The following is an 11,399-nucleotide window of genomic DNA, read 5'->3' on the forward strand; positions in this document are numbered from 1 at the left end:
GGACCTCAGGGTCTTTGCACCTACTCTTTGTCAGGCTCTTGTGATGCATAATCAACAGACCGTGCTCTTGGAAAACCTGTCAACAAGTGGACAGATGTCAAGAGATGGCATTATGAGGATAAATAAAGTGGGTAAGGAGATGGAGAGTAGGTGCCTCACTTATTTGAAAAAGATTTTATTTATTTATTTGAGAGAGAGAGAGAGAAAGCACAAAGGAGGGGAGGGGCAGATAGAGAGGGATAGAATCTTAAGCAGACTTCCCACTGAACATGGAGACTGATGCTGGGCTCATTCTCACGGCCCTAGATTATGACCTGAGCTGAACCCAGGAGTCAGATACTTAACTCACTGAGCTACCCAGGCACCATGTGGATGCCTCACTTTTGATATGGTGATGAGAGAAGGCTTCTTGAGCAGGTGGCTGTGGGCAAAGATCTGAACAAACCTAGGGATGAGCCATGCAGGTATCTGGTGGCAAATGGGGCAGAGGAAGGCGCTGTTCTGAAGGCTCCATGGTGGGCAGATACCCTCAGGGGTTGGAATTGGAGGCTATAATCACAAAACATGCAACACTAGGAGTCTTAAAATTAAATATAAAAGTCATGCAGCTGAGGCAGTGATGAGTTCTTTGTGGGGGGTTTCCATGCTGAGGGGTCTTGAGATAAGTATGCTCAAAGGAAGTGTTTGTTGACTTGAATGGAAAGGGCCTGTCCTCCGCTTTTGTTCTTCTCTGCCCACTGCCTCTTGGCGTTAGGTTCGGTGCTCGGCAAGGCTCTGCCAACTTGATTTCCCCGGAAGAGCAGACTGCTGCTCTGAGGGCCAAGTGCCAGTCCTGTCGGTAATGAAATCTGTGTGTCCCTCTTGACACTTCTAAAAAGGCCAGAAGGAAGACTGCAAGTTCCCATTCTGATCTTTTGTTTGCGTTTTATCACCCCCAAGAAGATCCATCTGAAAGTTTGTGGGATGTGGGCTCCGATGGGCCTGGATTTGAATTCCACCACAATTTTCACCGCTGTGGGATTTTGGCAAAAGTTGCCCAAACCTAGACTCCGCGGGGTCTGTGCGGATGGTTCTCAAGATCTGGGTTATTTATGCCTGATATTATGTCCCTTTCCTTTGTGTTTTCAAAGTTTGTTTCAAAGTATTTGCATATTTTCAAACTAAGAATGGTATTGAAAAGGTATCTTGAGAGCATGGGGTGCAAGTCAGGTGTGTGGGGTGAGTGCTTGCCCTGGCAGCAATGGGGCGCTCGGGCACAGTTACTGTCTAGCAGTGCCCGTGCGCAGTGGGAGTAGAAAGCAGACGACCTTGAGTAGTTTACCCCTCCTCCTTCCGTAAATGCTTATTCATTCTTATGCCATTCTGCATGTCTCGTCCATCTTTAAAAACAAACCTTTTATTCTGGAATAGTTTTAGATTTACACAAAAGTGGGAAAGATAGCACAGAGAATTCCCATATTTACCCTTCACCCAGTTTTTCCTAAGATTAGCATCTCACACAGCCGTGATACTTTTGTCAAAAACTAAGGAATCAACAATGATGTAATACTACTGATTACTATTAGCTCTATTTATTCACATTTTACTGTCAATGTTCCCCCTCTGTCCCTTTTGTTTGGACTGAGGATCTAATTTAGGACATCACATCGCGTTTAATACTTAGTTTTATTACTGTATTTAAAATTTTCTACAGACAGTGCAGCTTATTGGCTGCATCTGGTGGGGTGAACCACCCCATACTCCGTCCTTCCTGCTACCCTTCTCCATCCTTTGCCCGCCAAGTGTGCCATTTCCATTCCTGTTACTCTCTCCACCCAAGGGGACCGTTTTCTGCTGGTTTATCCTTCTATGGGTTCATTTTGCTAATATAACAAGTGTATTTTCTCAGCCTCTTCCCTGTGTAAAATCGTGTACTCTCTTCTGAACCTTGCTCATTTCATTTAAAAGCTATAAACTGGAGACCACTTCATACTGGGAATATTGAGCTCTTCCTTATTCTTTTTAAAATTTATTTATTTATTTATTTAGAGTGAGAGTGGGCAGCGGGGTGGGGGGGGTGCGGAGCTGAGGGAGAGGGAGGGAGAATCTCGTGTAGGCTCCATGCTCAGCACAGAGCCCAATGTGGGGCTCAATTTCATGACCCTGAGGTGAGGACCTGAGCCAGAATCAAGAATCTGACACTTAGCCGACTGAGTCACCCAGGCGCCCCTCTCTTATTCTTTTGTTACGAGTTTTTAGCACTCTGTTGGGTTGGATGCACCATAGTTCATAGAGACATTCCCCTACTGGTAGACGTTTGGGTTGTTTCTGTTTATTGGGCATTACGGTACTGCAGATAATCGGTTGTGGGGAAGAAGATAAGGCTGGAAGGGAAAAGTGTGGTGTTCACTTGAAATCCCGCAGAGAACAGAACCGAAGTGCCTTTTCTGTGGAAACCCAGGGACCCCTAATGCAATTCTGACTCTTTCCGCCCGGAGTGTCCCTCACTGCGGCCTTGACTGGGAGGCAGACTGTGAGGTCGTATCCTTGGCGGTAGGCGAGGGACGCTAGAGGTGAGGCATCAAGATCTGTACTCGTACTCGCTTTGCAACAGTTGCTGGGGAAAAAAAAAAATACGCCAGCTCAGGAAATGGACTCCAGTCAATAGGGCTTCAGTGCGAATATTCTCCTGGAATAATTTATGAACTCCCTGCAGACCTTGTGGTCAGGCGCAATTAGAATCTTCTCCCACAGAGGCCGCGTGCCGTTTACCAGGCGGGGCTTTGGCCTGCGACAGGCACTGAGGAGGCCCCGGGGACGTTTAGTGACTGAGGCGGGCATAGATGGAGTGAAGAAAACAGCTTGCTGTTGGGGAAGAGCCGGGCCATGCAGACGGACAGACCTGGGTTCGACTCTTCCCTCTGCTGACTTCACCCAAAGTGACTTTAGGTCTCTTCCCCGGCTGTTAGGCGGAGGTAAGGACTCCTGTGAGGTTTAAGCAAGCTAAAGTGTGTAAAGCATTTACTGTACTGTAGATAATAGATGACAGGTACTTTGGGAAGAAGTTTCACCTCCAGAAGGTACACACACACACATACACACACACAAACACACGGTAGTTTTCTGGTTTTTTTTTTTTATCCTTTTATCAACTGTGTGTTAAATCTCTATACCCCACTGGGTGGACAGATCCCTTACCTTTCTGATGTCTTCCAGCTATGACAAATCTTAGGCCCAGCTTAAACCTCCCATTTGAGATTCAATGAAAAGTTATCTCCCTGCCCAGTGGCAGGGAACTGAAGAGGGGGGGGAGAGGCAGAGGTGTTCAGGGGGAGAGGAGGTCAGCCCTTTACACCTCCACCTCTCTCCCTGATGTGTTGAGGGGGAGGAGGGAGAAGGAAGTCTGCAGGCATATCCCTTCTGTAATTTGGCCCACACCAGCTCTGTTCACGGCTCAAGACTTGGAAAAGTGGTGGCTCTGTCCTTGGTGGTGGGCTTGGTTCCAGCTTGACTTGTGCCCCACCTGTCACTGAGACCCCAAGAGAGGACCAGCCCTGTTCCCTCCCCTCCCCTCCCCTCCCCTCTCCTTTCCTTTCCCTTCCTTTCCTTTCCTATCCTTTCTCATTGAAGTATAATGAGCATACAGTGTTGTATCAGGGAAATGCAGATTAAAACCCCAGTGAGCTATCACCTCACACCTGTCAGAATGGCTAAAATCAAAAACACTAGAAACAAGTGTTGGCGAGGATGTGGAGAAAAAACAACCCTCATGCACGGTTGGTGGAAATGTAAACTGGTGTAGCCACTGTGGAAAACAGGGGGGAGGTTCCTCAAAAAGTTAAAAGTAAAATTGTCTTTGGCTCCTTTCCATCATCTATGGCTCTAAACTCCCAAACTCCATGGCTCCTTGGATGCCTCTCACTTTTCACTGGCTTCCTCCTGTGCCCCAGAGTCCTGGGCTGATGGAAGAGCTCCGAGGGCCCAATGCTGAGAGGAGGAATGCCCTTCACCCTTTTCTTGCATGCTTTGTTTACAGTAGACATTCTGAGAATCCTCACTTGGCTTTGCTCTGATGATGGCACCGAAGGGGCCTCCTGGTCTGTAGCTCAGGGATGGGGCTGCCAGCCCCACTTCTTGAGGCCATCCCCATGCCCAGCTCCAGGGTACATGACCATACAATTTATTGTCCAAACTTGGATACTTCCGAGTGTGAAAGGGAGCAGAGAATTAATAGTTATCCTAAGACAACAGGTATAAATTGGGACCATCCCGGGCAGGCATGGGATGTATGCTCATCCTCTCTAGGAGCAATTTTCTTGGAAAGATCCTGCCCTGAGCTAGGAGCCAACTGCTTGCCACTGTCATCAATTCCAGAACAATTGGAAAATCCGCACTTGATTTCTTCCTACAGCAGCAGTGATAACCAGGCAGGGCACGGTGGTGAAGATTAATGGGAGAGCATATTTCAAGAGCCCAACACAGCTGCCAGCACACAGTAGGTGTTCACGGTAGGTCCTCTTGCCTCTGTTTCTCATTCTGCCCCGTAGAAGCTCTGTTTGACTGGTCTGCTCTGAACTCAAAGCCCAGTGACAATGGCTCACATTCATTGGACACTGTGCTGGGGCTATGCTGAGTACTTTAAATGTCTTACATTTTCAAGCCTAACAACCCTAAGGTAAGTATGATCATGTCCATTGTATGGTTAAGATAGCAGAGGCTCTGAGAGGTTAAGTGCCTCCCCCAAGGTCACACAGCACATAAGTGGCAGAGCTGCTGTAGAAACAGGGGGACTCCTTGATTCCAGTTTGTGCCTTAAAGCATTCTGTTGCATGAGGAATCAAGAGAATGTTACTGTAGATGGGGCTGAGCCTTTTAATTCCTGAGCAGGCAAGCCAGAGATCCTGGGCCTGTCACCCAGTGGAAGGAAGTACAGAAATTGTCTGAGTTGGAAGTGGAGCCAGTCCAAGAATGAGAGATCAGGAGAGTTCTTGGATCTCTTCCCGAGGGATCGGAGTGGGTGGGGGAGAACCCAACCATATGCGGGAGGATGGATAGCACGTGGGAACTGAGACGGTGAAACCTGCTGCCGCATCATCTGTTTTAGGTCCTTCGGTAGATCTCAGATGTTGGAGGGCTTTTAGAACACCTGAGCCTACCTAGACTGATTCAGCAGAGTGTCCCATGGCCAAGCATTTGGTTCATTGCAGCTTTTCATTGACATGCCTCCGCTTGGCTGTGCTCCCAATCAAACGCTGATGCACATGTTTACATCAAATATCTCTAAGTGTCCAGGTCTGTCGTGGTCCCTTGGGGGAAAGGCGGACTGCCATGAAGGAGTCACCCCCTAAATACAAGCCCAAGATTGCTTCTGATTATGTATTTACTTAATTACGTTTGCTATACTTTTGGTGTCTTCCTGGAACGTCACATGACGGAGTTGTCTTAGTTAGCCAGTGCCAGAGCACTGCCACGTAACAAGCTGTCCCCATAGCCCGGCATGTCATGCCAAATGTGGACTTAGCTGGGGCTCTGGGGAGACGCCCGGGGAGGCTCTGCCACCCACATCCAGGTTTGCTCATGCAGCTGTAGGTATTCAGGGGCTTAGCTGAGCTGGGCTGGGCTCAGCTGGGTGGTTCTGCGTCTAGTCACAGGACTGTGGGTTGGCTCCACAAAGACAAACTCCATTTGCCTCTCACCCTCTTTGGACGAGGGGGCTGGCCAGGGCGCAGTCCTCTCTCGGTGATAGCAGACACACAACACGGCTCATCCAACTGGAGAAACCCTCTCTTGTCATCTGCTTGTGGCATACCCGTCTTCATCCTTCTCAGGGGTGAGGACAAACTACCAAGCACATGGCAAAGACAGTGAGGTCACGGACGAGAGAGGGACCCAGAGGGAGTAAGAAGAAATGGTCACGAAAGACTCCTGCTGTCTGGATGTTGTCGTGAGGGTGTCTGTCACGTGTCAGCATCCGAGGAGGGTGTGCTTCCCTCGAGCAGCTGAGGTATTTTTATCAGGTGGATGCCCGTGAGTCTCCCGATTCCCTTGTTGCTGTGGCCCGCAGGAAGCCCAGAGTCAGAGTCAGATTTCAGCTCGTCTCTACCTCAGGGCTACAATCACCATTTCTTTCTTTTTTTTTTTTAAAAGACGATTTCATGTATTCATTTTGCGAGAGAGTGCGCACAAGCCAGAGAGAGGGACAGATCCCTACCCAGCAGGGAGCCCCATGTGGGGCTCGATCCCAGACCCCTGAGATCAAGACCTGAACTGAAGGCAGACGCTTAACGGGCTGAGCCACCCAGACGCCCCTATAATCACCATTTCTGATGCAGCCCACCTATGGGCTCATCTTCTCTTCTCCTAAGACCCTCTCATCTGTTTCTTTTACCCTTTTGCCTTGCATACAGTTTCGTTAACAGCTACAGTTCTTCTCTTGAATAAGGTAGAGTATAAATGAGCACACCTAAGTGCTAGATAAGGGGAGCAGATATATTTACTGCATGTCTGTTGTGTGTCAGGCTCTGTACCTGGTAGGGAGGTTACGTCGTTGAGTCTCAGATATTCCTTGCCCTCGAGGAACTCACATGACAACTGTCTGTAGCAGCATTTCTCATTGTCAGCACTGTTGGCCCTCTTGGCTGGATAATTCTTTGGTGTGTGCAGGTGTGTGTATCTGTGTGCATGGTTGTCTTGTGCATTGTGGGATGTCAGCAGCATCATTAGATGACAGTGCTACCTCCCCAGCCCTCGTTAATGATAATGAGAATTCTCTCCATGTTTGCCAGGTGTCCCTGGGGAGTGCAGGCGCTCCTGGCTGAGAAGCACTGGGCTCTAGTAAGTACATCTATCTGTAGGAGATCGGGAGGCTGGGGAAAGTCGGCCAGAGGAGGTGAAGCTGGACTGGAGGCCTGGAGGCCAGGTGGAGGAGCCAAGGGAGGGGGAAGGGAGAGGTCATTTCTGTTAAACATGGAGCAACATGTGTTGGTGGAGCTGCGTGGGCTGGGGAGTGGGGAGAGAGGACGTTAGAGATGTGGGTGGAGCCAGGACCTGAAGTTCAGGTCTTATTGGCTGTGACACAGGCCTTGGACTCATTCGATTCTGTAGGTTAGTGCTTCTCAAGTTGCAAGATGTTTGAATAGAGACCCTCGTGAAATGTGCAGATTCCTGGGCTGCTCTCAAGGAATTTCAACCCAGGATGGTTGGATATGATGAATAATGCTATTATGAACATTGCTGTGCAAGTTTTTACATGGATGTATGTTTTGAATTCTCTTGGATATATACATAAGGGTGGAGTTGCCGGGTCATAGGGTCAACTCCATGCTTAATCTTCTGAGGAAATGCTGGCTTTGTTTTCCAGAGTGACCGCACTTTTGTAAATTCTCACCAGTGGTGCAGAGTAGTGCAGAGTTCGGGTTTCTCCATATCTTCACCAGCACTTACTGTTGTCCATAGTTTTTCATTATGTCGGTTCTAGCAGGTGTGACATGGTATCTCACTGGGGCTTGGATTTGCATTCCTTTGATGGCTAATGATGTCAAGCATCTTTTCATGTGCTTATTGGCAATGGCGGCAGAATTGGGAACTACACGTCTGTGTTTAGGGAAAGCAGAGATGCTGGCGGGGTGGTGTGGCTGGAAAAAGCTTGTTTACAGGAAGCTGAGCAGGCCAGAGAAGTGAGACTTGTGGTAAGACCCACTGAAAGGCGTGAGACCCCCGGGGGTCCCCATGAGAGAGATTGGAAGGAGGAGAGCAGAGAGCTCCGGTAGAAGGCTCCTGCATGGATCAAGTGGAGGGGTCTAACTGGGGAGAGACGTGGACAGTTGGAATAGACTGGACTCCAGGCTGATGAAGTACTGGGAGAAGGGAAAGGTGAGATATGGGAGGGAAGAGTCAGATTTCAAATTTGTTCTATTTCAGTGGCAGAAATGGGGAAGCCATTTTGGGGAAGAAAGTGAGGTTGAGGCAGATGTGGAATAGGACAGAGGAGAGGTAGGGACACAAGCCCCGTGAGTTCAGGGTGTGCCCCCTTATTTTCTCTGAGTCTCTCCTGGCTCAGCATTTGGGGTGAGAATCCTTTGGTGCTGGCTGTGTATGGAAATTAAGTTTGGTAATGGATACAGCCTGGGAGGCTCTATTGACATGTACTTTGTTCCTTCATCTAATTTATTACCTGGTGTTATTACTTACATTTGGCTCTCTCACTATAAGACTGTCTTATTTGCCTTTATAACCATCTCATGTACTCTCATGTAACCTCAGTGCCTGTCAGTGATCAAGTCCTGACTTAAAGTTTCCTTCCCTTCCCATTCTTAGCCGTGAGCACTCACTGTGTGCCAGGAGTTGTATGTATCGGTTATGTTCCCTCTGCTTCCAGCAGGGAACCGTGGAGGTCCCCCATCCTTGGTTTAAGATGAGCAGAACCAGCCCTTCTGAAGTTACTTGGCTGAGTAAATATTTAGGGCAGTGGGGGAAGGGAATGACAGTTTATTGATTCTATATTGTATGCCGGAATGTGTAGTTTTTCCTACTTAATCTTCCAATCACCCTGTAAAATGGGCATGATTATACCCATTTTGTAGATAAGGAAACAAGACTCCACAGTTAGTGAAGTGACTGGCTCTGACTGCAAAACCCCCACTGTAGCACATCGCTTCTCCTGATACCTTCAGACAGTGGGAGATGGGATTCAGGAGGGGAAGTGTTGGCAAGAAGTGGCTGGTGAAGTGCAAGGTCTGGCACCTGCAGTACCACCCTCTGCACCTAGATGGCGGTCAAGGCTTGGCTTCCAGGACACACCTGGGACTCCAGCCCACCTCTGGTGAACAGGCTACAGGTTTTACGCAACACCTTTTCCTTACCTCCCCCAACCCCATAGCATATAATCAGCTACTTCTCACAACCCCGGTCCAGCAACTCTTCCTGCCTACAGATCCTGTCCCCGTGCTTTAGTAAAACACCATTTTGCACCCCCCCCCCCCGCCAAAAACCCAACAACAACAACAAAACCAAAAAAGAAAACAAAAACCAAAACCCAATTTATTGTAAGGAAAGGAAGAGACTAAAAAAAAAAAAAAAAAGAAAGAAAAAGAAAAGAAAAAATATCCCTCTGTTTTGTTTTTGTTTCTGCCTGCAAAAGGAATCTACTGCCTCCCAGCCTGCAGTTCAGCTTTGTAGCTACAGCAGCCTAACTCGCCTAAGGTGCTGGCCCAACCCTGGGGGTGGGGCTGGTGAGCGCCCTGGCAGGGTGAGACCTTTCCAGGAAAAAAATAAAGCGAAATGGCCCCATCATAGAGAACCCCCTTCTTGACCCTTTCATCAGAAGTGCCATGGTTTATAGATGTCACCAAATTCCCCCACCCTGGAAAGCAAGGCCTCTGCCAGTCAGAAGAAAGAATTTTGTCAGAGGTGGAAAAAGTTTCCTTTTGGAGTCTGACCCCTCATTTTGTGGATCTTGAAGATGGATGCTAAGCCAAGGGTCTGAACTCCAGTCTTTCAGTGTAATTTTGCTTTTGCTCACTCCATTTGCCTTTTCCTTTTTTTTTTTTAAAGTTTAAGCATTAGTTGCCCAGGCTGGGATTTGCAAACATGGTGAGTGAAGTGGGCAATGGGTACATAGGAGTAGTGAGGACTCTGGCAGGTTGGAGGTGCCTTTCTCTGTTCAAGGGGGCAGCTGTTACTCAGCCCCACCTCTAGGGAGATGCCGTATTGCCTACTTAAAAGATTTTTTTGGCCTGACTTTTTTAAAAAGTGAGAAATCGGGATTTTTATATGATGTTTCTTAATGTTTTAACAGTTACCAATGAAATAAAGGAAGGGGATTGATAAAAATACTCCTTGTGGTTTTTGGTATCCACAAACTGGAATGGCCTCCTACCATATCCTCGTGTGTGTGTGTGTGTGTGTGTGTGTGTGTAGGAGGAGGATTAGAAGGAAAGATCAGAAACATACTGGTTAGCCAGGTGGCTGGAAAGAATGGCTGTGTTGACTGGGGGACCAAGCAGATCTCAGGGAGTCTTGTAGGGGTCTGTGGGAGGATCTTGGGTGCTCAGGGTTTTGTCTAGTTTGGGCAGCATTCTGAGGGTGGGGGAGGACAACGATGAAGGGAGATCTCATTGGAGTAGACATTGCGGAGCTGAAATGGGGCACAGTGCGTCAAGTCGATTCAGAAGGGTTTTGCCTGATGGGTTGGGAGGAAAATGAGTTGGGTTTTCAGCTCCCAGGATCCATGTTCAAAGGAGACACAACTGTACTGAGAAACTAAGGGTTGTGTCATCTTTACTTTCTACTTTTTTCATGATTATCCTTAAAGCATAAATGTGCGAAATATGGGAACTCTCTTCATTCACATTGTGGGTCTGGATAGTATCTGTCTAATCTACTCCCACCGCCCCTCACCCTTTTTGGTTTTTTTCCCCTTTTGGTGGCCAGGGAGCTTGGAGTCCAGTTAGAGTTGAAATACCAAAAAATGGGGGCACCTGGGTGGCTCAGTGGGTTAAAGCTTCTGTCTTTGGCCCGGTCATGATCCCGGGGTTCTGGGATCGAGCCCCGAATTGGGCTCTCTGCTCAGCAGGGAGCCTGCTTCCCTCTCTCTCTCTGCCTGCCTCTCTGCCCACTTGTGATCTCTGTTAAGTAAGTAAATAAAATCTTAAAAAAAAAAATACCAAAAAATGGTGCAGAACCCAGATGCATTTCCTTTTGGTCTTCATTTCTTATCTCTCCTGGCTTCATCTTTTAATTACATTTTCCAATTTTATTGTGTTGTGTACCTTCTCAGAATCTGCCTCAAGTCCTTTGTAGAATGAATAAAAATGCTTGTGTAGGGGGGCATTTGGCTGACTGAGCTGAGGGTCTAGATGCTTTTACCGTGAGCAGTACCTCCCTCTCTCCTGTCCTCTCCTGGGTCCTGGAGCTTTTGTTATGGGAAGGATGGAAACAGAAGGGACAGACTGGCATTGTTTTCCATCTAGCCCTCTGTGCTGTGTCTGAGGTCCTCTGATCAGAGGGACAGAAACTGACAGCTGTTTTTCATGGGAGGTTTGGGCTATCCCAGGCAAGGTGTGGTGGCCAGGAGTTGTCACAACTGTCACGGGGACTTAATATGGCTCTGGAGACAAGCAAAGCTGCTTCAGGGCCTGGGGAACAACTGATGACACAGGGCTAGCGAGCGTGCCGTTCTCCCAGGCTCTGCAGGGAATCTTGCTATTCACTCTTCTCCGGCAGCTCAACAGATTGGAAGCTTTGGGGGCATCTGGAATAATCTGTTGGCTTGAAACAGTGGTGAAGCTTCCCTCGGCCTCTGGCACATTGGTGCCAGAGCAGACATGAAAGAGCTTGGTGGACTCTAATTGTTAAATGCAGATGGACACAACGTGGACACTCCTCAAGTTGACTAGAGACTACTTTGAGAATGGTTAATT

The sequence above is a fragment of the Neovison vison genome, chromosome 14, assembly GCF_020171115.1.
Source record: "Neovison vison isolate M4711 chromosome 14, ASM_NN_V1, whole genome shotgun sequence".
NCBI classification, from domain to species: Eukaryota; Metazoa; Chordata; class Mammalia; order Carnivora; family Mustelidae; genus Neogale; species Neogale vison.